Here is a 26,744-nt window from a genome sequence, read left to right on the forward strand (position 1 = left end):
GTAACAAAATGCCAGGGACCAGGGACCAGGTGACGTTCATACAGTAGACATGTGTCTCTCACAGTTCTGGAGGCTGGGGTCCAAGTCAGGCCCACCGAGTGTCTGGCAGGGGCCGCATCCTGGTTCACAGGTGGCTGTGCTTGGATGGTGAAGGGGCAGGGAGCACCTCAGTGGCCTTCTACTGGGGCTCTAATCCCATTGTGAGAGCGCGGCCCACTCCTCCCGAATGCCCCACCACCTCGCACTGCCTCCTGGGGCTTGGGGTCTCCCACATGAGTCGGGGCACTGTCCCCTGGGGGTTGGGGTCTCCCATGTGAGTTGAGGGCACCGTCCCCTGGGGGTTAGGGTCCCACGTAGGTCAGGGGCACTGTCCTCGGGTGTTAGGGTCCCATGTGAGTCCGGGCACCGTCCCCTGGGGGTTGGGTTCCCACGTGAGTCAGGGCACTGTTCCCTGGGGCTTGGGGTCTCCCGTGTGAGTCGGGGGCACTGACCCTCAGGCACACTGGGACCCCGACACACAGTGTAGAGAGAGTGTAGTCTCCCATCTCGGGTGCCGTCGTCCTGCACTGGCTGGGGTTGCACAGGTCAGGGCCGTGTTGGGGGTCCTTGTCTGTCTGTGCGAGGAGCCCGGGTGGTGTGGCAGGAAGTGCAGGGGTGGAGACCTGGAATCAGATGCCCCGGCCGTGTGTCCCAGCTCTTCGTGTGCCTCTGTGACCTTGAGGCACTTCCTTAGGTTCTCTGAGGCCTCGGATCACCATTTGTAAAAGGGGGTCATAGTACCTGCTCGGGAAGATGGTTGGGGGATCAGAGGTTCCTTCGTGAGAAGCACATCGCAGGCCAGCCGTGAACCGGAGCCGCGGCGGTCACATCACCATCGTGGCAGACCCAGGCCTGGGGGACACATGAGGCACGTGACCGTCACTGGACGAACGGTTTACAGAGCACATCCCAGGATGGCCAAGCAGTGGCATGCAGTAAGTGACAGGTCTTCATGGTGGCGGCACGCTAGAGTTACCCGAGCTCCTTGTGGAGGTCCCCGTCCCTGGCCTCACCTTGAGTTCGGTGTTTTCCAGTGACGCCCTAGCATTAGGAGTTTTAGACCCTCCCGGAGCGACTTCAGCAGGTGGTCAGGATTGACACTGATAACTTAAGACCCTCTTTGGAGAGCAAGACACGTGGGCCCCAGGCCATTGCGTTGTCCGGTGGTGGGGACCTGGGGTGGTGCCCTGCGATGGCCCTGAGACCAGGGTGCAGACAGGCTTTAGAGTCCGGCAGGTTCCCCCCAGCCGTGCCTGGAACCCCCCGACTGTGGGACATTGTGGGCCTCTGTGTGATCGCCAGCCGTACGCTCTCCGGAAGGCCCAGAGCATGGCTGACGCTCAGGAACGTCGAGTTTGCTGTTTACTGGTGACGCCACGTGGCACGGAAGCCTCGTCCGCGGCACAGCGCTCCTGTCCGTTGAGTGAGGGAAGGTTCGGAGAGTGCCCGGTACGTCTTCTTCCGTTCATTCCCTCACCGTGTCAGCCCACACGCGCTTTAGATACGTTACGTACTAGACATGCGTGCGAGCTGATTACTTTTTTAACTATTGTTTTAGCAGGTGTTTAGATGAAACTCGTTTTAAAAATATGACATAGCTTATTTTTTGTAATATAATTTTGATCTACATCATAATGCATTTAGCAAGCAGCCATCTTTCCTAGATTTTTGAAAGCAGATAGGTTATAAATTATAAATATTCGATGTGTAGCTGAATCTGATACAGAGAAGGCATTCAGGTATGTAATGAACTGTGTACTAGTCACATAAGATGGCATCCCATTTTGCATCGATGTGAATCCTAATTACAAAAAAATTGAATTCTTGACCTCCAAGTGACTGTGTAATACTGGGTGTGACTGTGATTCTGCTCTGAGCAGTCTCTCCCCACCCCTCGTCATCCCCCACTGCTGTGGGCGCTGGTGCTCAGGTGGGGGCTGGCGCTCAGGTGGGGGGGCTTGCATCCAGGTGGGGGCTCATGTGCAGGTGGGGGCTGGCACACGGGTTGGGGGGGCTCCTGTCCAGATGAGAGCTGGTGCTTAGGCGGGGCTCACATTCAGGTGCGGCTGGAGGTGTGTTCTGCAGTGTGGAGACCTGGTTTCAGGTCCGCCAGGTATCCTCATCCGTGTCAGAACTGGGGAATCTCTCAGGAACTTAGGCAGGAGCTGAGGTTTGAACCTGTTCCACTTCCTGGTGAGGGTTGGCTCCTGAGTGTGGAGGAGTTCACTGGCTCTCTCTGGCCTGTGTGTAGCACTAGGAGGTACGATCGCTTTCCTCTGTCCTTCCTGCACTGTTCAGGCAGATACAGAAGCACGTCCATACCTGCTGACCTACGTCACTTGATGGCCATTAGTCTGGCCGATCAGAGGAGGACCCCAAGTGACTGAGGACCCCCATTCACTGTGCCTCTCCTGTCCAGATCTGCTCTTTCCCACCGGAGGGACTTCTGCTCTGCGGCCCACACATGCCTGCCTCTGCCTTTTGAGAACTTTCTGTCCTCTTCTTTCCATCACTTTCACCCCTCAGGAGCCCAGGGACACCTTAAACTCAGCACAAAGACAGAATTGGGATTGATAACCTTTAGGGAACTTTCCTAAATAAGTGTAAGCTACAGTTGATTGCTGTGGCCGAGTCTTTGCAGGAAAGGTGTTCGCTTGACTGTGGTTCCTGGGAATTTGATTCCCCAAATTATAACCCTCTGTACCCAACCTCCCTTCACATTTTAGTGGCAAAATAACACGTTTAAAAAGGGATCATGATTTTGTATCCTTTTGCATTTAAAAAAGCGTCTTGCATCTCTTATAGTCTTTTGTGTTCTTACATGACCTGCCGTGATTCCTCATTTAGCATCTGTCACTGAGCGTTCACAGCTCGCCAGGTACCGTGGCGGGCCCGGGGGTACCGCGGTGAACCAGACGGGTGCCCTCATGGGGCTGCGCTCGAAGGTGAACAGTGCATGAGTGTAAATCTGCTTCTGGTGGAGAAGGTGTTGTGAGGACAAACCGAAGCAGGTTACGGGCAGAGCAAGGGCGGGCGCGGATTGGCTGGGGCCGACTTGTTGGACGGAGTGAAACTGGAGAGCCTGGAGGGAGAACAGGAATGGGAGTGAGAGCGCGTGTGTGCGTGTGCCACACGTGTGACTGTGTGCGTGTGCTGCGTGTGTGTGTGCAGTATGAGTCTGCACATGCTGTGTGTGTGTATGTGCACACAGCGTGAGTCTGCATGTGCTGTGAGGGTGCATGCACGTGCTCTGTGTGTGTGTGCACGTGCTGTGTGAGTGTGTGCACACTGTGTGAATCTGCACATACTGTGAGTGTGTGTGCACGTGCTGTGAGGAGGTGTGTGCACGTGCTGTGGGTGTGTGCACACAGTGTGAGTCTGCACATGCTGTGAGGTTATGTGCTGTGTTTGTGTGCATGTGCTCTGTGTGAGTGCGTGTGCACACTGCGTGAGTCTGCACATGCTGTGAGGGTCTGAGCATGTGTTTTGTGTGTGTGTGTGCACACAGTGTGAGTCTGTACATGCTGTGATGGTGTGAGCAATGCTGAGTGTGAGCACATGCTCTCTGTGTGTGTGCACACAGCGTGAGCCTACGCATACTGTGAGGGTATGTGTACATGCTGTAAGTGTGAACACCTGCCCCATGTGAGCGTGTGCATGTGCCATGTGGGTGTGCACACACCTGGCCTGTATGTATGAGTGTGTGTGTCCTCACTGTGTGTGAGGGTGTGTGTGCCATGTGAGAGTTGTGCATGTGCTGGGCCTGAGTGTGATTGAGAAAGTGTATGTGCAAGAGCTGCGTGTGTACATGTGGTGGATGTATGAGTGTGTGACTGTGTGTACGTGATGAGTGTGTAAATGTACCAAGTGTGTGTGAGAGAAAGTGGGTGCACGAGTTGCTTGTGTATGAGACTGCGTGTGCATGTGCTCTGTGTGGTGGTATCTGCTGTGTGTGCATATGAACAGAGTGTGAGAAAGTGCGTGCCCATAACTGTGTGTGTGCCTGAGTGAGGTGTGTGTGTGTGCCATGGGGGGGGCGCATGTGTGTGCCGCGATCCCGGGGACTTGCCTCCCAGGAGGAGGAGCTGGCACAGGCCCTGGCCTGGGCTGCGTGAGGCGAGTTCGAGTTCGGGTGGCAGACAGCAAGGAGGCCGGTCTGCCCAGAGCCCGTGAGCACCAAGGAGCCAGGCTGGCGTGTGGGGCAGGAGGTTGGCCTGGATCCTGGAGGGGCCCGTGGGTGCCAGTCAGGGGGTAGCAGGTGTGGTGGATGGGGGAGCGGGATTCCTGTGTCCATCCAGTGGACAGCTCGTGGAGCTTGCTTCTCCCTGGGTGTTGCCACGAGGGGCCGGTGGGAGCACACTGAACTAGGGCTTGTCATGCTGTGGGGTGGGACCAGCCCCTAGATGAAGCCAGCGAGGCCTGCGTGGGGTCAGGGAGAGAGCAAGGGCTGGGGAGGAGGCGGGGAGATGAGAGGCAGGTGGGGGGCAGAGCGGAGTGGTGCAGGGCTGCAGAGGACTGAGTGGTGGACAGAGTGGTGGGGCGCCCACAAGGGAAGACAGAACTCTGGCCCCGTGTGAATGTCCACTAGGGCAAGGAGTGTCACAGGCATGGTGCTCTCTCCAGAGATGGGATGTGGAGGGGACACACAGGTGTGAACTGCACATTCTGCCTCTGGGCCGGTGGGGTGACGGGAGCCTGGCTGGGCGCAGGACGCAGCACGGGGGCTGCAGAGCTGAGGGGCTCTCCCGGGACAGGACAGAGAAGAGGGCCCGGGTTGGCCTGGAGGGAGCCAGTGCAGCGCGGGGAGCAGGAGGGGTGCCTCAGGCCGCGGAGGGGAGGGCCTGAGTCCCTTGGGACTGGTCACCCTGCTGTCGCTCAACCCCACTGTCACTGCCTGCTGTTGTCTGCGAGGCAGCTTGGGGTCTCGGGGTCCTGTCGTGCGCCCCCGTGTGCACAGAGAGAGAGCTCTGTAAGGCTGGCATTGCTTGTTGCAGAGCTGTAATTTGGGAGAAAACCCAGATCGAAGAACATGGTGACAGAGGGGTCGCAGAGAAAGGGGGGCCCACAGGTGAGGAAGAACGTAGGAGATCTGCCAGGGAGTGTGGATGTCCCTTGCCCTCTTGGGCCAGAGCCGGCGGGGCCATGGCTGGAGCAGTGGCGTTGCCGAGGAGGACAGCCGTGGGTTAGAGTAGACTCCCGCAAGCCGGGCGCTGCACGAGAGCACCCCTGTGTAATCAGAGGAGATGATGGGAAGTGCCTGTGCCCTGGTAGGCAGGAGGGTGGCGTCCCTATCTCCGTGTGCGGTCTAGGACATGTCCCCCTGATGCTGCCTTCTGGGTACACCGGCTGGGAGCCCCCCCTCCTCGGCCCCTCCTGGAGTCCCTGAGAAAGCCCCTCCCTGCAAACTGTCAGGAAGACCCATTCTGGTTCCGTGTTCTGCATACAGTGCATCTGTTTGCAGAGGTCAGGCGCAGAGGTGAACGTGTGCCCTCGCGATGCTGCCGTCTGGTCCTGCTCTCGGGGCGGCCGCTCAGCTCGCAGACGGTTGCAAGGTCGGTTTTGTCCACTGGGATCTGCACGTTTGCACTCGAGTCAAGTGGCTGCCATCCCTGGCTGACAGGTCCGCCCGCAGACACCTGAGGGCCCGCAGAGGGAGGGGGGAGCAGGCCCTGTTGCTTAGCAACAGATTCCCTCCCGCATCCGTTCTTCCCAGGACCGCGTGGTGGCCTGGCTTTGTGCTGGGAACGCTTTCTGTTTCCTATGGGTAGTGTTCCTCCATCACGGGTGCCCCTGACTGCTTGGTACTGCCGGGCAGAGAGCAAAGAGCTTTCCGAAGGCCAGGCGGACCAAATGACCAAAGACCCTTCCTCCACTGTGACATTTCGCACTTGACAGTCATCGGCTTGTCTTTCCTGCGGTTACTTTCCAAGGTAATTTAAACGAAATCTCTGAAACTAGTAAATGGATGCCAAAATATGCTTAAAATCCAGTGTTTGGATCACTTTTTTGTTTCTCGATGAGACAGTGATCTGTATTTTAGAGAATTAGAGGACCTCTGTCCGCAGTCAGCAGAAGCAAAACAGTCACATCCCTCGCTCTGCGTTGCGGCAACCGCCAGACAGAAATAAAAGTGGTGTTTCAGGGTCACGTGCGGCCCGCCCCTCCTCCCTGCTGCCTTCCCCCACCCGGGGCACCAGCTCCTCTCCATCCGTATTCATCTCCCCGGATTCTCACCCCACGTCAAACACATCACATCAGCCTGGGGGTTCGAGAGGATTCTCATACTCTCACCACAAAGCCTCGGCTTAGAATGGCAGCCGAGCCGTGTGCTAGGAGTTCACGCACACCTGTCTGTGACCACGCACACAACACGTCCGGGTCACCTCGCAGGAACGGTTCTCGGTGGAGAGAAAAAGAAGGGACTCAGGGGTGGTGTGAGCACGCAGAGAGTGCGGCAGAGCCTCCGGGGAGGGACAGGGTCGTGACTAGGGGGCAGGGACACGGAGACCCTTCCCTGCTTGGGTCTATGTGGGGGGCCCCCTCAGCATCGTCTTCCCCTTAGGGAGGTGGAGGGTCTGATGGAAGGTGGGCACTCAGAGAACGGGTGGGTGGATCCCACGCTGGATGGGCGCCAGAGCACATGTCCCTCAGCGTCCGTCCGTCCCTCTACCTAGCAGAAGCCATCGGCACCTGCTGTATGCCAGGCGGATGCCTTGATGCCAGCAGAACAGGACGTGTGTGACCTAGAACCCTGCCCACAGGGAGCTCACATTCGCTGGGAGCGGGCCAGTGCGTCTTCACTCGGTGGCCTCTACACCCAGACCCTGCTCTTGAGCCGGCCTGCAGAGACCGTGGAGCCCTGAGTCACGGAGTCTGGACCTGCCCCTCGCTGCTGGGGGGCCCGTGGGCAGGCTGCTGCTCTCTGAGCTTTGATTCCTCCGTCTTCACGGGGCATCAGGGACCTAGCTGCGGGGCTGCCGGGGAGACAGACGCAACAATAGCTGGGGTTCTGCTGGTGCGTGGCCAGTGGGGTTCTGGTGCCTGTGCTCTGCAAGAGGCACTGTGAGGCACAAGGAGGTCCAGGGCACCCCGGCCCCGAGGCCATGCCGCCTTTTCTCTGGGCTTACCCAATGGCTTCCCAGGTCACTGAGGCGAAGACTGAACACATCTCGGAGGACGCCTGCGCGCTGGGAGCTTGACCACCCACTACATCTCCAGATCTGAGTCCCTGAGTGTCCCTCACCCCGGGTCTCCCCGTGTCCCTGGGACACAGTGGGCAGGACGGCCTCCTAGATGGCGCAGCTCCTTCTGTGTACCTCCTGGGCTTTCTGAAATGTGGCCTCTGCTAACTGGAGGCCAACGGTGACCAGGTCATGGTGAAGCCCTTCCAGTGGTGGTGCACGTGGATGTCCGAATGGTGGCCGTTGTAAGATGCCCTTTGCCTTGTAAATGGGTTGCCTTTGCTGAGTGGAAGCAATCCTTTATGCGGCGCATGGGTTCTCGGGTCAGGAATGAGGCATGCACGGCAGGATTGGCCCTTCTCTGCTCCCTGATGCCTGGGCCTGGCTGGCGGGTCTGGAAGGACAGAGCTATTGTCCTCGGAAGGCTTGTGGCTCCCGTGCGTCGTGGTTGAAACAGGCTGTCGGTGGGGAAGGCTTGAGTGGTAGAAGCTAGAACATGCACGCGTGGCCTCTCGCCACGGCTGTTGGCTTCCTCACGCCACGCCACTAGGTCCCCAGGCTAGAGAAGCAAGAGTGCCGGCCTCGGAGCCCTGGCGGTGGCTCCTGCGTAATAGAAGCTGGGCCTCCCTCCCTGCTGCAAGCCTGTCCCACGCGGTTGGCGGCGGCCTTTCTCCTTCGGAACTCGGGACACTGCCTTATGGCTCATTTGGAGCAGTTCTGAGTGGTGAGGTTGAAGCACTGGGTCCCTGAGTTCGGGCACGAGGGGACCCCGAGTCCCGACTGAGGCCGAGGCTGAGGGCGGTGTCTGCTAGTGCGGTCGGCAGGTAGAGGGCACGCCACTTCCCTGCCTGCCGCCAGGGCCATCTGGTGTCTGGCCCTTGTCCGTCCGAACTCCACACTCCAAGGCTTGCCCCACGGTGTGGTTGGAGCCTGCTCCTGTACCCCCTTCTCCTGGTCTTCTGGGCTGGGGTTTGGTACCACGTGTGCAGGCGGACGGAGGCCGGCAGCCTGGGGCCACGGACACGCCAACCTAGGAGGACTGCGGGCTGGCGAACCGGGTGGGAGGTGGCAGTTGTCTTTTCCAGGGTTGCTTTCCACGGTGGTGTGGAGTCCCTGTGCGCTTGACCAGTTCCTCTCTGATGGACGTTTATCTTTGATACTTCGCTCTTATAAACAAAGCTGTCTTGGAAATCTACACATACACGTCTTTTGTTCTTGTCCGAGTTCTTCTTCCGGGAAAGTTTCCCCAGGAAGGCACACTGGGTCTGTAGGTAATCTTCGGACGGCCTCTCCGACCCTTGGTCTCTCTGTGGCTCAGCTGCAGGGGCTCCTGCCCTCCATGTCACCCTCTGTCTCCCTCCCCTGCAGCCCGCTGTGATCAGGCTGCACATACCTGCAGGCTGACTAGGTCCTGCTTCTGTCTCCACAGCCTGCGCCTTGGCCGAGGGAAGCCAGCACTGAGGGTGTCACCGGCAGCAGGGAGACGGAGCTCAGGAAGGGCTCCCACCAGAGGTGACATGCATCACTCTTAAAGCACCCTAGCCTGTGAGTCCTGTGGCTCCCCAGCCACGGAGGCTGCTTGATGGCAGGAAAACCAGATCCCCATGCGCGATCCTAAAAATGGCCACTCGCCCAGGGCAAAGACAAAGAAACCAGAAAGCCACGGGCCCAGGGGAGGTCGCAGAAAGGGAGCAGGCAGAAGCATGGCTCCGTGGAGCCCAGGGTTCCCCGAGACCGAGCATAGGAAGGAGACAGCGTGCGATGGCAGACCCAGCAGACAGGGCGAGAAAGGGAGTGCCAGCAGATGCCCCAGTGTGCATGATGGCTCAGCGTCCACCCCCCAAGACGGCGGCAGTTGGGCAGGAGCCAGGAGCTGGCACACACCCGCTCCGTGTGGACCTCTAGGGCTTCACCTGCTGGGGCTCACCCAGGGAGGAGAGGTCATTCCCATGCCGTTGATGGGAAAACACTTCCTCGGGGTCACAGAGCAACTAAGTCAGCCCTCGCTTCAAACGCAGGTCTCCCTGCTCCGGAGTCTGCTTTCCCTGTCACGTAATCCCTTGGTTCCAGAACCGTGCCGTGGCTGTGTGTCGGCTGGCCGGTGGCGGTCAGGTGTGCGGCAGGCAGCGTTACTTCCCGATGCGCCGCGCCCACACTGAGCGACCCGGCTGTGCCTGGGTGCCCCGTCCTGAGCCTGCAGAAGGCCATCGTGTGAAGACCGCCCACTTGGACACCCTGAGCCCTGCCGGTTTTGCGTCTCATGGGGAGACCCAGAATTTCACAAACAGTTGCCCTATGCAGTTTAGAAAGGTTGGTGCTCACATAGACGTTTAAAATGCATCTTTTCCCTCTATGCAGTCAGAATTCACCCCCGCCCTCTTCCTGCATTTTAAGCCGCTTGAAGTGAAACGAAGAGAGGAAAGAGGAGTCTCCAGTAGGGGAAGGGTTGGAGCGTGGCGCGGCCGCAGGGCTGCGCCCTCGCGCTCCGCCCACCGGTGTGTTTAATTAGGGCACATCCTTGAGCGGCTTCTCTCTGTAGCCACCCGCTCTGTTCGGGGGGGTGCGGTGGGGACGTTCATTAGGGAGGCAGTGAGATAAGCCTATTTGTCAGTGGGAAGAGTCAGGCTTCTGGAACTGGCTCCTCGTCCCTGCCACACCGAGAGCATTAATGGGCACCAGCTGGGCTTCCCCGTGCACAGCGGCGGCCGTGGCGGCTGCCGAGAGCCTCCGTGCCCACTCGAGCACACACTTCAGTGGCCGTTCCCCGGGCAACGGCGTCTCGCAGCCAGCTGGCTCTGCCCCCAAGCCCATCAAAGCACACACCCGCCAGGAGCCGGCGCTGTGCCCGCCACCGTCTGCACGCTCTGATGTCGGAGCATTTGCAGCCGGGTTTCAAGGTTAAACACGAGGGAATGAACCAGGGGACTAAATAGTCAGGGCCTGCAGTTGGGGTGTGGGTAGGTGTGTGCAAGGGGAGCGGGAGGGAGGGAACGCTCAGCTGTCTGCCGCCCGCCGGGGGTTTCGTGTTTGCTCCGGACAAAAGGCGCAGAGAACGGGTTCCCTTGCTTAGCCCGGGGTGACAGGATGTGTGGCCAGGAGCAGCCCTTACCACGTCCTGGGCTGCTGCGGGGCAGGCCTGGGGCTGCGGGAGGGCTCTGCGGGGAGGGGTCTCCTGGCGCGGGGGCCTCGAGTGCTCACACCAGGCCCGTGCGGGCTCACCTGTCCACGGTATTTGTGGGGTTTGCCCGTGACTTTCCGTGAGCTGACTTAGTTGACTTGGCTGGGATTTCCTGCTCCAGAAGATGCCGGACCCACTGTCCTCACTGGTCACCTCTCGCTGTACTGAACACAGAATCCCCGTTTTCAAGCGCTCCACCTGATAAAGCATCTGGTGTTTGAAGTTGGCCTTTCCATCTGACGCCGACTCAATTTAACTAGTGCAGGGTCCTCTGGTGTTTAGTTCGGGGCCCTGCGCATTTCACGTGGGCTTTGGTTTTAGTACTTCAGTTCTTTAAAGAGCATTTGTTGTTTCTGTTTTTTTCTCTTTTTCTGACCCATCTGTAGGAATTTGAAGTAATCACAATTACTTTTGAAAAGGTATGGGAAATGAAGATAATTTGTTTTGAAATTGGATTTTAATTTGGGCAGTCAGACAGGTGCGAACAGGAGTCCTTTCACACTGAGCGTCGTGACTTCACGAAATCAGGTTCTGTTCTTGAATCAGCCGCCTAACGAGAACGTCCTTGAGGCGCGTGAGGTCACGCTCCCCGGGGTCGGGTGCTCACAGTGGGGTCACGCGACCGTTTGGGGCTGAGGACTTGATTTCCAGACTCCTCCTCATTTTTTTCTTCTTGTCACTCAAACTGCTTCCTTCCATTTGCATTTCCTTGTCATTTAGCTTAGTTTTATTTTTCCTTTTCATAAAGAGGATACTTTCCTGGGGACCAGTCGCGAGTCTGTTTTGTGCTTCATAATGATTTCTTTTCTCAGAGTTGCTCCCTGCCCTCTCCTTCCCCATCAAGGCCGGCCACTGGCGCTGGTGATGTCCGCACACACCCCCTGGCCTCCTGGCTGATAGGACGTCAGGAGCCCACTGGTGACTGGAGGGCGCGTGGGGGGCAGCGGACAAATGTACGTCCTCTAGGCTTCAAGTTGGGTAGATTTTCGTACTAATTAGTATAAGCCAAGCACTGGTGCAGATACACACACAGAGGAGAGGAGCCCTGCCCTCGGGGCCAGCACGGGGTTGTTGCATGGGGGGGGGGTGTTTGTGTGCATGGACACTGCCCTGACCCGTCCCCTCTGCTGGGCTCCTCATGCAGGAAGCAGCCCCACAGCTGTGTGTAGTGCCCGGAACAGGAGAAAAGTGACAGAACGTGCATGAACCAGGAAGATGGGGCCAAGGAAAGGGGGCAGCGGCCGCTGTGCGGGTGCCTTCTAGGAATGACTTGGGGGCACATAGTGGGACTGCAGTGACCTGGAAGCTAGGAGGGCCCCTTGCAGACAGCAGGGAGCCGGCGACCTTGGCACCCTGGCCCTGGCCGCACAGCTGAGCTGGATGGGCCTCAGGGGCTAGAGGAAGCAGGTCCGTCAACCTGCTGAGCCCGTGTTGCATTCAGGGAGCCGTGCCAGGCAGCCTCCCCAGACAGCTTGCTTTCTAAGAGGAAAGTCAGATGGGGCATTTGCCCTGACCTAGAAAGGCAAGGCGACTTCCCCAGGCAACATCCACTGACCTTTCCTACCCACCAGGCAGGTGCAGCCCCACCATCCTGGAGCTCAGAGTCCGGGGGGGAGCAGAGCCAGGTGAATAAGGACAGACAGGTGTGGAGGTGGCATCTGTCTGGTGGGGCTGGGCGACTCCTCGTCCCAGTCACACAGCAGGTGACTCTGAGTGGTACAGCCTGGGCAGTGCAGGGAGGGGAGGCAGGTGCAGGGAGGCCGGCCGCCCTGTATGCAGCAGGGACGCATTTGCTTCCATAGACGCGGTGATGAAGGCAGAAGGTGCACCTGGGGTCGGGAGACGGGCCCTGTGCAGATGTCGGGTCCTGAAGTGTTTGCGGGGGTGTTTGCCACGCGGGGCAGACATCATGGGAAGAGAAAGCGCTGGAGTTATGGCCAAAGTCTCCTTCGTTACCTTCCCCCTGTCCTCCAAAGTTAAAAAGCCAGAAAGAAAAGAGTGAAGCACAGCACTTGACTTTCTTGTTTAAGGGTAATTCCTAGAAAAGGGTGAGCCCGGATGGACTGTGCATTGTCCCCGCTCTGTCCCCCTCCTCACGGCAAGCTCCTTGCAGATGGTCGGCTCTCTGACATCTGCTGAGCTGGGTCCTTGCCACTGCCTTGATCCAGGGACACAGAACGTAGTGACAGGAGACCGCTCTGAAGTCCCTGTGCCGTGCGCACAGGGTGGTGCCGTTGTGGTCATGTCAGCTGTGTGTGCCTGCCGTCCGCGGGTCACGCAGCTGCCGCGTCCTCCTTGCACTCCCTGGACCATGCAACACCCCGTAGTTCATGGGTGTGTCGTGAATATGCTCCATTCCACCTCCTTGGTCCTCTGAGAGCTGCAGAGCAGACCCTGGCGCCCACCTATACCCACGCTGAGCTGAGTTTGGGGCTCGGTGCCACCTCCCCATGCCCCCTGTGTGCAGACTCTGCCCGCTGTCCCCAGCGCTTACCGAACACGCTAAGTGTTTCTATGTAGAAGTGGTGTGGACTGGTATTTTTAGGAAGGAGCTTTCGATGTTTTAGCTTGGCGCGCGTAGTAGAAACCTAAACACATCAGTCAGCAAATCATTGCATTATCTGAGAATAAAGGTATGAAGGTGTTTTGGGGGGTATTAATTACTTTCTGACACAATCGGGTGCCAGAGTAGTTTATGGTGATCTCGGAAACCCATCGCTGAAGGTGGTGCATGCCATTTTTGCTCGAGCTGACGCTGATGAATCACCATGTTCCCTGTTTTAATGGGGATGTGGCTGGTCCCTGTCCAGAGAGCAAACACTGGGATGCCAAGCAAGTGTCCCTGTTGCCTTTTTGTGGTCCCGAGAAGTGAGTGGCTACACGTGGACTGAACGCACTGTTAGTGACGAGGTCTGCCGGAGGTCCCCGGGTGCCCGTGTGGCTGGCGAGGAGGCCGTCAGTGGGGAGTGAAGCCGGGCAGCGTGCCGTGCAGCCCTCGGCGCTGGCACAGCCGTGGAGCCCCAGCTTCCGATGCTTAATCCCTAGAAAGAGCGGGTGTCTCTGTAGTTGGGGTCTCGAGATGAGCAGACCCTGCTGGTAGTCAGACGACAACCCTAGGTCTGGACAGAGCCCATCGCCTCCTAGAGAAGCAGCCCTGGCCCAGCCCTGGGCTTGGCTGTCATGATGGAGAGGGTGGGCTAGGCCTGGCCACGTCCTGCTGGGGTCCTGGGGTGCTGGTGCTCTGCGTCCCGCTAGGCAGGGCCTTCTGGGAGCCGGCCCGGGAGTGGAAGCACGTTCCTAACCGCAGGTGCGGAGAAGCGGTGCCCTGGACGACGTCTGCAGCAGCAACTCCAGCGCCTGGGCATAGCGGGGCCACGGACACGTGTCTGCAGGGCCTGGGGACATAGCGGCGGGGCTGGGGAAGTCCTGCTACACGTGCACATGTTCTGGGGATGCTCGGGAAGTGTGAGGGAGGACAACTCGAGGAGCTCCTGGGAGGGCAGGGTACCAGGCAGCGCTCTGGGACAAGAGGCACCTGTGCAGACTGTACCCGTCTACGCTCGTGTGTCCCCACCCCTGGCGGATGGGCCTGTCCTACAAGGAGCATCAGACACTTCCTTTCAGACCCAGAACAAGGGAGAGGAGGTGCCCCTGCCTGTGTCCGAGCCGACCTTTTAAATGTGCTTTCCTTCAGCTGCCTGGCATCCTCGCCCCAGTCCCTGAGGTTACAGACGTGCCGGCGTGCCGGGAAGGTGGGTCACTTCTCGGAGCTTGTCCGGCCCCTGGAAGGCGGGTGTGGACGTGGGTCAGGGCCTGCCTGGTGGTAGAGCCGACCCAGGTGACCCTGCATGTATCACTGTGGACCTTACCCGTCCCCTGGGCTTTGGTCACTTGAGTGAAAAGAAAGGAGACCGGGGGCGCCTGACTGGCTCAGTCGGTTCAATGTCCGCCTCCTTCCAGCTCAGGTCATGATCTCAGGGGCGTGGGGTTGAGCCCTGCGTCGGGCTCTGCACTGAGCGTGGAGTCGGCTGGAGGTACCGTCTCTCCCTCTGCCTCTGGTCTTCCCCTGTTTATGTTCTCTTGCTCTCTCTCGCAAATAAATAAATGAAATTGTTCAAACAAAAAAAGAAGAGGAATCATAAAGACGCGTGGGTGAGGGAGGTGTGCCTGCGTGGTAGGGCTGTGAGGCGGAGAAATCAGCCCGTGCTCGGGAAGGACCTTGGAGACGGGCACGTAGTGAGTGTGCTGCGTCGGCCACGTGTGCTCACTGCCCCTCTCTGCTTCCCGTCGTGATGCTGTGCGTCCCTGACACCAGGTCGAGGCAGTTTCACTGAGCTGAGTCTCCTGCTTCTGTCTCACCACTCTCACGTAAATTATTCCCATAAAATGTCACCTGCAATATCCAGTTTTAGTTCATACATCGAAGACAGCTCTCCGACACTGTTAAGCTGTCTGACTCCAGAATCCTTCTAGATTGTGTGGACCGCCCCCCTCCCCCCGACCTCTCCCATAGCCTCTGCTTGCCCCTGCACCCCCGTGGCCGGGCGGCAGCGCTGTGCCCCCCCCACCTCCATCTGTGCCTCCCGGCCGCCCTCTGGCCACTTCTTCACACCCGCACTCCGAGTGCCCAACTCTTCCGGTCGTTCCCCGTCTGCTGTAAAATCGCCGACTGAGATGTTTACCTCAACAGTCACGTTTTATTTCTAGGCATTTTATTTGGTTCTTTTAAAAACCTTCCTGGTGAATTTTGGTGGTCTTTATTGCTTGATCATTTTTTATTCCAGCGTTCATTTTTTTCTCAGTATTTTAAAGATTCTAGTGTCCGAAGTCGTTGGCGTTCTTGCTCGGGGGTTCCCTTTCCTGGCCGGCTCACGCTCGGACACACGGTTGTCGCTGTGAGTTTCATCCTGTGCTATTGCAAGCGCCTTATTGGGCTGCTCGGAACCTGCAGGGATCCAGAGGGGCCGGCCCGGGGCGCATTCTTCCAGGGGGTTAGCGTCGTCCGGAACATGCCTGGGGCTGCCAGCGACGGGGGCTTCTTGTTTAATTCTTGGCCGAGGAGTTCCCCGCCCGGGATACCAGTGGTGTTAAATTCAAACGCAGATTTCCGTGAGGACCAGAGCAGGATAGAGTCTCAGGTAGACTGCTGTGTGCTCAGGGCCATGGCTGAGATAACCACGAGCTCTGGACTCTTTGCTAGTTCATTCTCCTAATGAGAAAGTGGCCCTTCGGGAGTCCAGACTTTTGCAAAGATCCCAGCCCCAATACGCTACCTTTGGAGGGCCCCGTGCCTGTCTCCTGCTCACTGTGTGGTCTGTGGACTCCAAGCGGAGGCAGACACGGAAAGGGCAGCCGCAGCTTACGTCTCTGGCTTCAACAACAGCTTTAGTGTTTGCTCCTGATCATAGCGATTCCCTTTCCTGAAAGTATAAGTGTGCATTTAAACATATAAATAAGTATCTTAGAGAAGCATCATTCTCTTTAGGAGGCTTAATCGGCTGTATTGTTAGAGTCAGAAGCCGCAGAATCTAGGAAGTTGATAAATGAAAGAAAATGCTGAAAACATATTGAAAGAGAAAAATAATCTTTTTAAGAAGAGATTTATCTATTTATTTGAGAGAGAGCGCATGCACAGATGGGGGAGGGGTGGGGGTGGGGGAATCTCCAGCAGACTTGGCGCTCAGTCTGGAGCCGGACGAGGGCTCAGCCCCACGACCCTGAGGTCATGACATGAGCTGAAAGCAGGAGTCAGATGCTTAACCAACGGGGCCACCCAGGCACCCATGAGAATAATAATCTTAAACCCTTCACTTCCTTCCTGGGCTTCGCATGGGGACCTCGCACTGCCTTGCAGCCGTTACGAGCTCTGTCCTGGGCATCGCCACCGTAGCACAACGCGGACTGTGTCACCTCCATTCCTTGTCAGCGGATGACACCGCTGCCTTACAGAGATTGGGGTGAGGTTGTCCGTTGGATCAAGAAGCCACGCCAGGTGTTTCCGAAGGAGCATTTCATACAGCAGTCGGGGAGTTCAGGCCAGAAGGGGCTGCCAGCAGGATATGGTCTTCTCCTCCTGGAAGTGGCTCATTCCCCGCACGTGGTGATGTTCTGGGAACCGGCAGCTGGGGCACGGGGATGGCTGATGTCTGGGTGGCAGTCTTCCTGCAAGCCTCCATCGTGGCCGAGACGCCACCGCGAGCCTTTGTGTGGGGCGGGGAGACACGCTCTGCCGCTTCTCAGCCGCCCACCTGCGCGCCTTCCTGGCTTTGCTTTTCTCTTCTTGCTAAGCCTGATGGCGTGGCCACGGCGGAGGCCGCTGTGCAGACGCTCATGCGGCCGTGTCTCTGCCCACCCGCCCGGGCAGTGGGTACCGTCGGGCATGTGCTCTCCTTTCAGACACGGCTGCGTAGGGCACCCCCAGGGGGCACCGTGTCTGGACGGAGCCGTCTGTAAGCCCAGGGCAGGTGCTGCTCCTTTGGGATCAGAGGACTGTCCCCAGAGCAGAGGCAGTGCAGCCGTCCGGTTAGGAACCCGCTGCTTTCGGGACCTGCCTGGGCCCAGTTTTGTTTGGAATGCGCAGAATTCCCACTTGATATTGGCGGTGTCTGTCCTCCTGGTGGCGCGGTGGATCCAATGACACACATTCTGTGATGGGCCCGACTCGGCGCACAGTATCTGCCTCCTGCGATCAGGGTCCACTCCTGCCCTCCAGGGTCCGGGGGTCCAGGAACTAGCCCGGAGCTGTTCCCTGGCAGCCGGTGATAGCACGTGTAAGCGGCACTGCTTGGCCGCAGGCTTCCAGGTCCGGCCTGGGACTCCGCCGTGGGGCTTGCCGGAGGCTCTTCTCTGTGGTCGTGTTTGTCCTGGACACTGCGATCACCAGCGGGGCCCCGTGCCTGGACCGACAGCAGAACGTCTCCTGGTTCAGACTCCACTGAGGGGTCAGTCTGGCGGGTCGCTGGGTTGGGAACCCGTGCTCAGCAGGTATCTACTGCCTCCAGATTCAAAACGGCCGCCAAAAGTTGGGCCTCCTAGTGGTGAAGTCACCCCAGCGTGGTCCAGATGGCTGGACCCTTAGGAGTGTCACTTAGGCGGTGGCATTGGGGTTCCACAGCCTTTCCCCACCCCATGCACCTGCCTCCTTGCACTCTCCCTGTGATGCAGCATTTGGATGAGGTCCCCAGGTGCTGTCTGGATCACGAGGTGGATACCAGCTAGCAGGGCAGATAGGGATTTTTGATATAAGGAATTAACTCATCAGGGCAGAAGACTGACTCACACCTGATATAAGGCAACTTGCTCTTGGACCCTAGGACTCAGTCGGGGACCCGAGGAGGGAAAGTGGAGGGGTGCAGACCGTGCTGGAGAAGGCGTGGCTCAGGCTATGGGATATTAGGGGAGGGGGCGCACACCACTGGATGTTGGGGGGCCACATGCCTCTGGATGTCGGGGGGCACGTGTCGCTGGATGTCAGGAGGAGGGGTGCAGGGGAAGGCGTGGCTCAGCCTGCAGCTGCGGCCGTGGGAGTGGGAGTGCTGAACTCGACAGGCCACCCTTGGCGTCAGGTGGTCCCAGCAGTCCCAGCAGGGTGTGGTGTGCCCAGGAGTGTGGAGAGTGAGACTATGGGCAGGGTGCAGAGGGACCGTGCAGGGGCCTGTGGAAGGAACCAGAACGCCAGCCTGGACGTGAGGTCTCACACCGAGCTATGTGGGCAGGGAGCCTCAGCACCCGTTCCGTGTCTGTGCGCCTTGGGAAGGTTGTTGCCCTGGCAAGACAAGGGCCTGGGGCCCATTCGGGGGCCGAGCTTCCTGGACACCCTCAGAGTGTGCCGCTCACGGGACCCCATTGCAGTGGAGCCCCGTGGTTCATCACAGAGCGGGGCCTGAAGGGCGCCTGCGAGCGCACGCCGAGCCGGGAAGGACCGGGGCCCCAGGGCTGCAGGCTTTGTGGCCGTGCAGTCCCGCTCACAGACGGCCCTGTCCTTTCTTATCCCCTTGGAGGCCCACATTATCCTCGGATCCTGGCCCTACAGACGCAGGCAGGGAGCAGGATCTGGGGCAAGGCGTGCTCCGTCTGGGCAAGGTTCCGGTGGGGAGCCGTGAGCCCGATGTAGGCTTGTCAGGGCGGGAACTGTTGTCCCTGCTGCTGGTGGAGCTGGCTGCTGGCGACCCCTCCGGATGGTTCCAGGAGAGAGCGCTCCCCCCAGATCTGAGTCTCAGAAGCTGGGGCTGCAGGGTTGTGCGTCAGACAGCAGCAGCTGGTGTCACCGGTGACGTTTGTCACGAGCCACTGTCGTTCTCCAAGAGCTTCTGCCTGCTGCACAGGCCCAAGCGGGGACTCCGTGGGATCTGACAAAAATCAGCGTGCCGCATCTTCCTAGACTTTGGTGGTGACCCGAGCTCTCCGTTCCCACTGATGTCGCAGTGCTGCCTTTGGTGACTGTTTTGAGAGGGAAGGGGATTTCCATCATGCTTCCTCTCATTACCGGCTCTGCTGTAGGTGGGATCCTGCCCGTGCCTGCCTGCCCCTTCTCTGGATATGCTCAGTAGTCCAGCGACGGCTGCAGGTTGGGCCACCGGCCGTCTTTGAGTTGGGCTGGGGCCACGAGTCCTCGGGTCCGGCTGTCGGCCGGTGGTACCCACTGGGTTCATCCTGGGCTCTTGTAGGTCTGGAGCTTTCCATCCCTTTTCCGTGGGGTCGCCGTCCTAGACCTGGGGAAGGCTTGGAGGACAACCTTGTCTGTCTGCAGCGGTGTCAGAGGGTCCCTCCTCAAGGAGGCCGGGGTCCCCCTGAGAGCAGGGGCTGTGGTCTGCGAACTAGACCTGTCCAGGGGCGGGGCTCTTCCTGGTGGCTCAAGCGGGTTTCTGCCCAGGGCCAGCCAGGTCATGCCAGTTACGCAGATCGGGGGGTACTGGGTGCCTGGCTGGGTCTCTTCTCCCTTTTACCCACTGCCAGAGAGCCACCTGGGTTAACATGCCCTGACCGGCCCTTGGTTCCTGCACCCACCTGTCTCTGGAGGTCATGGCCTGTGCCCCCTCCCCCACCCCTCCTTGACCTTGTGGTCAGGTTGCTCGTTGCTGCCCCTTCACCACCTTCAGCTTCTCGGGGCGCAGGAGCCCCCACACCCGTACTGGGAGGTGAGGGGACAGGCCAGATCCTGCTCCCTGCTGTTGTTCTGCCCTCCTGCGCACCAGGGTCTGTGATTTCTACATGGCGTGCCCTAAAGCGTGTGAAAGCCAGGGTAGAAAGGCGGTTTCAGGCACAGCTTCAAGCTCTCCTGCCCCAGGGGAATGCTTAGTGGGGTTGGGTAGCTCTTCATTCATCCTTCTCTGCCTGCGCCGGGCGCAGAGAAGGTCGAATTCTAAAAATAGCCCCGGATTCCGGATTCTGAGTGCACCGGCCGTGTCCAACCCCCCGCCTGCCCCCGCCCCGGCGCCTGGTGGAAGCCCGCTCCCCTCGGCTGGGGATCAGATTATGTCCCCGGCCTGGGCACCGTTAGCCCTTTAGCTGAGCTGGCTGGAGCGGCTCTTCAGGCTTACAAAGGCCCTAATCTCCTTTGAATTCGTCTAAGCCTGGACTGGGTAATCCTTACAGCGAGCAGCAGTCTGCGGGCCCTGTTGGCAGCCCCAGGCAGGCCTCTTCCATTCATCGGCCCCGATTATCTCTTTATCTCGTTAAGTGCCTTCAGCTCGTGTGTTCCACGGGAGGAACAGTCAGTGGCGTCCGACTGGCCTTCAGGACACAACTTGGTATTTTCTCCTCCAAAGCCGTGGACTGTTGACGAGTCAGGCCACTGTGTTTCCTGTCTGACTCTGGCACCGATGACCTGCGAGAGCGGGGGGCAGCCCGTTAACTTTATGGGCCTCAGTCTCCCCGGTCACAGAACGGAGGGGTGCGGTTCGTTGTGTGTGGCGTGGGCCTTCCCTTCTTACGTGGCCGCGTTCTCCGTGGTTTGCGCCGTGGGCTTGCTTTCTTGCGGATGGTGGGTCTGCCCTCGTGGGGCTTGCGGTCGTTCCGACGGCGACCCGGGCACTACAGGACCTCCCTGCAGGACACGCTTCGACAGGAGGGAGAAAAGCAGAATGCCTTGCTGGTTGTTACAGCATTTCCTCCTAAAGATCGGGGTTTCCTTCTTAAAAGCACCTTAGTTTCTTTGATAGCTGCTAGATTTGCGTCGAATGCTCTGTCGAGATGCGTGCAGATATGGAAATCCTCGGAGTTTCAGAACCGATTTGCATGTCTCGATGGGCGGACTCCAGCATTTCTTACTCAGTACTGTTTACCTTCAATTTCCTCTGCTTCTGGGGATTTGGAGAGCTTCTGATAATGCCTACCGTGCTCCTTGGACCCAAAGCGCACTGTTCATTCAGATTTTGCAGATATGCGCATTTCTAGGGTGGGTGGTGCTGGCGGGTGCCCGGAGAGCACACAGTGTCACTTTCTGGTCTTTCTCAGGGTGATCCCTAGGGGCTACGTCTCTCCATAAGGAATTCTGGACTCACCCTGGGCCCATCAAATTTTCAGAGTAAATTCTGTAACAAAATTTTATAATCTTTCAGAAAATCCAGATAAATTTTCCATATGCTAGAAATTTCCTCAAACTTCTTTCCTTTTATTTATCAAGTTTCAGAAAAATGTATGGGTCTCTACATTTTGCAAGCATAGCTAGTGCGGTTTTCTTTTTGTCTTACGTGGACTTGGGCTCTGCCCCGATTGTCGTTCTGTCACTGTTCGTTTATGCAGGTGCACCCTGCCTCAGGGGAACCCCCACGGCCTCCCCGCCCCATGGCGTGTCCCCAGTTGTGTTGGGCAGCTCGCTTGTTGGCCCGCCCCGGAGAGCCTTCACTCACTCTTTACTCAGGCCCCGTGCACGGTGCCCGTGGAGGAAGGTCCACACGTGCTGTGCCCATGGTGTCCCTGTGCTGTGTGGACGCCACGGTGGGCCACGGTGGTTCTGGAGGCTGTGCTCCTTCTGGCCAGCGTGGCAGCCGCGCTGTGGGAGTGCGCATCTGGGGCTTCTAGAATGGAAACGGTGTGCCGTCTTCTCCCACTGTCTGCCTGGTGGTCTTGTGGCCGTGCCCGTGTCTTGCCTGTGTGACGCTCCTGACTCATGTCCGGGCTGCCAGCCTCTTTCCTGATCAGCGTGTCTTCCGCACTGACGCCAGATCGTCTGCTCTTAAGCATGGAGCTGGGCCTGGTTTTCTTTGCCTTGATGGAGCGTGTCCTCTCCCTGCCAGGCCCTGTGTCCTCACTCAGAGCTGACAGCCCCCACCCTGCTATCTAGAGCAGACCCTCTATACCCCTCGCTTGTCTTCATACCCTTCCTGGTCTGCCCCGGTAGGGCCTCAAACCTCATTTCTTACGGCTGTCATTCATTTTACCACGTCCCAAATTGAACTCTTGGCCTTTCTCGACCCTCCAAAGCCACTGGGCTCCTAATCCTACGTGTGGACTGCCTTATGTCCACTGCCACGTGCCCCAAGTCCCCTTGGGGCTGCGGCCAACTCACCCGCTCCCTATGGGAGGCGCGCGCCTCCCTGCAGCACCTTACCTGACCTCTCTCAAGGCACCTGCCGACCTTGTGCCTGTGTTAGTTCACCCTTCCAGTACGATTGGCGTCCTTGTGGGCAGTGTCTGATTCTCACTCAGCTCTGTCTTATTGCCAAATGGGAACAAGTACAGGCACAGAGAATTACAGCCAGAGGCCAGGTGGTTTTAGAAGTCACTTATTGCGACCTAGCAAACACCCACAAAATCTCAGTGGCATGTTGGCTGTTGTCACTTGTGGCTTGAAGGGATCCCTGCTCTGTCCCTGAGAAGAGCCTCCCCACCCCCACTGTGGGAATTAGGACCTTTGATCCGGTGTGGCCCGAGTTAGGAGCACAGGAGACACAAGGGGCTTGTGGGTCCTGGGGGAGGAGAAAGTGGACTCAGCCCTGCTCTTGTCCCTGGTTCCCAGGCCCGTGCGTTCTCGTGTTGGGGACATGCCACCATGCAGAAAAACCCGGGTCCCAGGCCCGTGGCTTCTTGTGTTGGGACGCAGTGTCATGTAGAAGTACCCATTCCCCAGGCCCGTGCGTTCTCGTGTTGGGGACGCAGAGCCACATAGCAGGAGTCTGTGGAGTCGTCCCGTGCCTTGTGGCCCTGCCTAACTGTGTCCCGGTGGGTATGATGGTGCTCTGTAATGAGTGACACTTGGTCCCTTGGTGCCCCCGGTCCACCTGTGAGGGCCCAGAGCATGGCTAGAGCAGTGTTTTAAAATGCATGTCATTTTCTGGAACCCCGAGATTCTTCCCAGGATGCCCCTGCTGTCCCCTTTCTGTCACTGACACCTGCCACCACCCCAGCACGTCCTCCAGATTGTGTGAGCCCTCTAGCCCTTACTCCCGCTCGGCCGGCAGCTCGCCGTGTTGCCAAGCACCTGGACTGGCCTGGGGTGTCCCCAGATGCAGAGCGTGTCGGCTCCAGGGTAAGGAGGCCCTCAGGCAGTGTGCCGCTTTCTTTTGGATGTCAGGTGCAGCGGACCTCAAACCTCGCCTGGTTGTCGGGTCCTGAAGCTCCAGGGGCTATCTCCCACCCGCTCGCTGGGGTCTGCTGCACGCAGTGTGAGGCCGTCACTGTCATGGCTCAGGCTCGGTTCTGCAGGGTGTCCAGATGTCTTCGGAGCGGGCTGTGACAGCAAGTAGGGGTGCTCACGGTTCTGTAGCAAAACCGCGTGCAGTGCTTCTCTCCCGGGAGCGTGGACAGCTTCAGTCCCCTGTCTTCACGGGGTGGGAAGGAAGGGGTTTGGAGGCCAGTGTCCACGTGGCACGTACCCGAGGCTGGTGGAGCTCCTCAGGTTTGGCGCCGCAGCTGGGAGCAGGTGCCTGCTCCTTTGAGCAGGGAGTGGCCCACAGACCCTCCGCAGGACCCACTGGCTTGGTGCCGAGGCCAGCTGGCCAGTTCAACAAGGCCCTTCCATTCCCTCAATCCTTAATGTGGACACGTCTCCACTGCCTATGATGGGCTGGGGCGTCAGTGTCAGCCCCGTTTTACACTCGTGGGCCATGAACATGAGCCCTGGCTGAGTCTGCAGACCCAGGAGACCTGTTGTGACCAGGCTGTGTGCGGGACTTTGTTTATTTCCTGGCCCCCTAAAGTCCCCACCCTAACAGGGGACACGACACTTTAGGTCTCAGACCTTGTGTTCAGTAGGCCTTGAACTTGGGTACTACCCTTTGCCCACTGTGTGGCCACCGACCAAGGGGCAGCAGGCCTTGGGTGCACACTGGGCTAATCATCAGGTAGGCACTTGCCCTGGCACTATGGGTTCCTCATTCCTGGGGATCTGGCCACATTTTCTGTCAGTGGGTTTTAGGTCTGAAATCTGCTCAGACCAGAGCTGGGCGAGGAGTCATGATGTTTAAGGAAGTGACTTCCTCAGCCTCCTGCTCCTCCATTGCTGTGTCCTCGGAATGGGTGTGTATGTATGTATGCATGCATGTAGTAGGCAGGCTGTGCTCTGGTGAGGGACCATCTGTTTTGCTCCTAGGAATGCTGTCTCTTGTTATCTGTCACCGCAACTCGGCCAGTTGGCCTCCTTGGCTGGCGTGCTGCCTCCTTGGCCATTACGATAATTGCTACCCCTGACTTCTGGCAGTCACCTACCATCCCCGGGCCACTATTGCTGTGGGGCCAGGTTTCGCTGCCGAAATCAGGAGTGGCCACAAAGCTCGTTATCAACAAGTCACACTTTGCGACAGTCTCAGGACTAAGAGTGGAATCGTTGGGTTATCTGGTAACTGAATCGTCCACTGCCAAGTGTTGTCCGAAGTGTGCTGTGTTACACTGTGTCCAGTGATCTGTGACAAACCCGTTGTTCTACGTCTTTGCCAATACTTGGTATTGTTGATCTTTTTAGAATTAAATTTTAGCCATTCCGGTAGGTGTGTAGTATATCTCACTTTGGTTTTATTTTGCCTTTCTCCAGTTACAATTGATGTTGAACATCCTTTCTGGTGCTTGCTGACCATTCGTGTTTTCTTCTGTGAAGTGTCAGATTCAGTCTTCTGCCATTTTTTAAAAAATTGGGTAATTTGTGTTATTAAATTGTACAAGCCCTTTGTCGATATATGTATTATGAATATTTTCTTCCAGTTTTGCTTTATTTTTTCTTTAAAAAAATATTTTATTTATTTATTTGAGAGAGAGAGAGAGAATGGAGGGAGAGGGAGAAGCAGACTCCCTACTGATCAGGGAGCCCAACCTGGGACTCCATCCCAGGACCCTGGGATCATGACCTGAGCTGAAGGCAGATGCTTAACTAACTGAGCCACCCAGGTAGCCCTTGTTTCATTTTTTTCCCATCGTTCTTTCCAAGTATTTAATTTTGTGAAGTTCAGTGTCTTTTGGTAGATAGAAGCTCTTAATTTTAACCTGGTCTTTGTTACCAGTCTTTTCTGTTATGATTAGTGTTTTTTTCTGCCCAGTTTAAGAAATCTTTGCTTATCCTAAGGTTGTGAGGATATTCTACTGTGCATTAGTTTGTCTCTTACATTTGGATCTTCAGTCGGTTTGGGGTTGGTCTTTGTGTATGTTATGAGATATGAATATACAACTGACGCAGCATCTTTTCCTGAACAGACCACCCTTGTGCCCTCCAGCACAGCAGCATTTTTGTTATAAGTCAGCTGGCCATCCTTGGAAGGTCTGTTTCTAGGTTGCATCTTCTTTCTCTGGTCCCCTCACCCATGTGCCAACACCAGAGTAGTTGCAGACTGGTGAGCCAGCCGGTTCCGATCTTCTCCATGACGGCTCCGTCGACTGTGCGGGCAGTTCACATCTCTGTGTAAATGTAGAACCTCAGGAGTGGGTTGTTGGCTTCTATCCAAAAGCTTTTGGAACTTGAAGATTCCTGGATGCTTTACAGCAGTGAAGGTGTCTATGGACATGGTATACCCTCCACGTACAGGCCTTTACTTCTTCTCAGCCGTGGTTTTCGTTCTGCCACATACACATCTTGCACCTCTGTAGTTTGAGATTTATTGGATATTTGTTTTTTTCATGTGACTTAATATTTTTTAAAAATTTCTAAATTTTTGTTGCTAATCTGTAGATATCCAGTTAATTTTTATTTATCACCTTGGTGTTCAGCAATTTTGCTTAATTCCCTGTTTCGTTTCTAACAGTAGAGTGCAGATTGTCTTAAGTTTTCTACCTACATTGTCATTAACAAGTAGTGGTGTTTTGATCTCTTCTTCTCCTATTCTTAAACCTTTGCTTTTCCTTGCCACATGAAGTCATCAGGACGTCTAGTATGGTGTTAGCTAGCAGCCGCGGTACACAGCATTCTTGTCTAATTACTCTTCTCGAGGGAAAAGCATTTAATGTCTCACCCCCAACTGCTCTGTGTGCTGGGTGAGCAAGCAGTTCTAGGGACAGACTGCCCTTGCTGACACCTGAGCAGAGTTCCCCAGAGGAGGACTTTGGTCTCTGGGGACTCCGCTGCAGACAGGCTGTGCGCACCTCCCACATGGAAGCCGTGCCCAGTTCTCATACTGGCGGCTCCGTCCCTGTACAGCTTACACAGTCCTTTTCCCCGGCGTTTAGGCGACTCGTATCATCTGTGCCATACAGGGTGGATGTTGCAGCCTTCATTTCTTTCTGCCCCAGCGCTGCCAGCCCTCTCTTCAGGTGGAAATTCTCATATTTTAGGAGTGATGCTACGGCCTCACAGGCTCTGCAGAAACACCGGGTGCCTGGAAGGTTCCGCAGGAAAACCCGTCTCTCGTGTAGAAAAGCCAGGGCGCGCCGCATTTCCCTGGGTAAAACGGGAAGGCTGACATGATGTGTATACATGTGGCTCAGCAAGCAGCATGTGAGATGAGCACCGAGATTGGGGTCTGAGAGCCCTGGCGGAAAGCCTGTCCCCCAACCTCTCCTCTGATCGTGGGTGACAGTGGTCACTAGACCACCCGTGAAGCCAGGTGTCTGCCTGGGAGGTGTTTGTGTGGAAGGACCGCAGAGCCGAGACGTAGGACACTCCCCATGTGGGTGCGGCCTCTCATGTTCTCATTTCACGTGGGAAACACTGCGTGGTGTCCTCCTCTGTTCTGCGTTCCCTTCACGGTGCTCACCCGACGTTGGCTCTGATTTAGAGCAGAAACATCTTCCTCGTTCCGCCATCACGTACTAAAGGCCTTCGGAAGGGAAGGTGTGCAGCACATATGCAGTTTGGACCTAAATGGAAAGCACATTGGACAGGATTTGTATTCAGGGATTTATGATTACACATTTATCACATAATGTTACATCTGATTTTTTTTTTTTTTTTGTGGTTTCTCTTTTCTTTTTGTCTTACTGAAACG

At 57.3% G+C, this 26,744-nt stretch overlaps 2 protein-coding genes across 8 annotated transcripts in view; one reads left to right on the forward strand and one right to left on the reverse strand.

Annotated features, from left to right (window-relative positions):
• Positions 1–26,744, reverse strand: part of RPS7 (ribosomal protein S7) — a 261,270-nt gene that overhangs the window by 215,619 nt on the left and 18,907 nt on the right. The gene's annotated exons all lie outside the window — the stretch shown is intronic.
• EIPR1 (EARP complex and GARP complex interacting protein 1) overlaps positions 1–26,744 on the forward strand; it is a 123,389-nt gene that overhangs the window by 59,213 nt on the left and 37,432 nt on the right. The gene's annotated exons all lie outside the window — the stretch shown is intronic.

This window comes from Martes martes, assembly GCF_963455335.1.
Source record: "Martes martes genome assembly, chromosome: 9".
NCBI classification, from domain to species: domain Eukaryota; kingdom Metazoa; phylum Chordata; class Mammalia; order Carnivora; family Mustelidae; genus Martes; species Martes martes.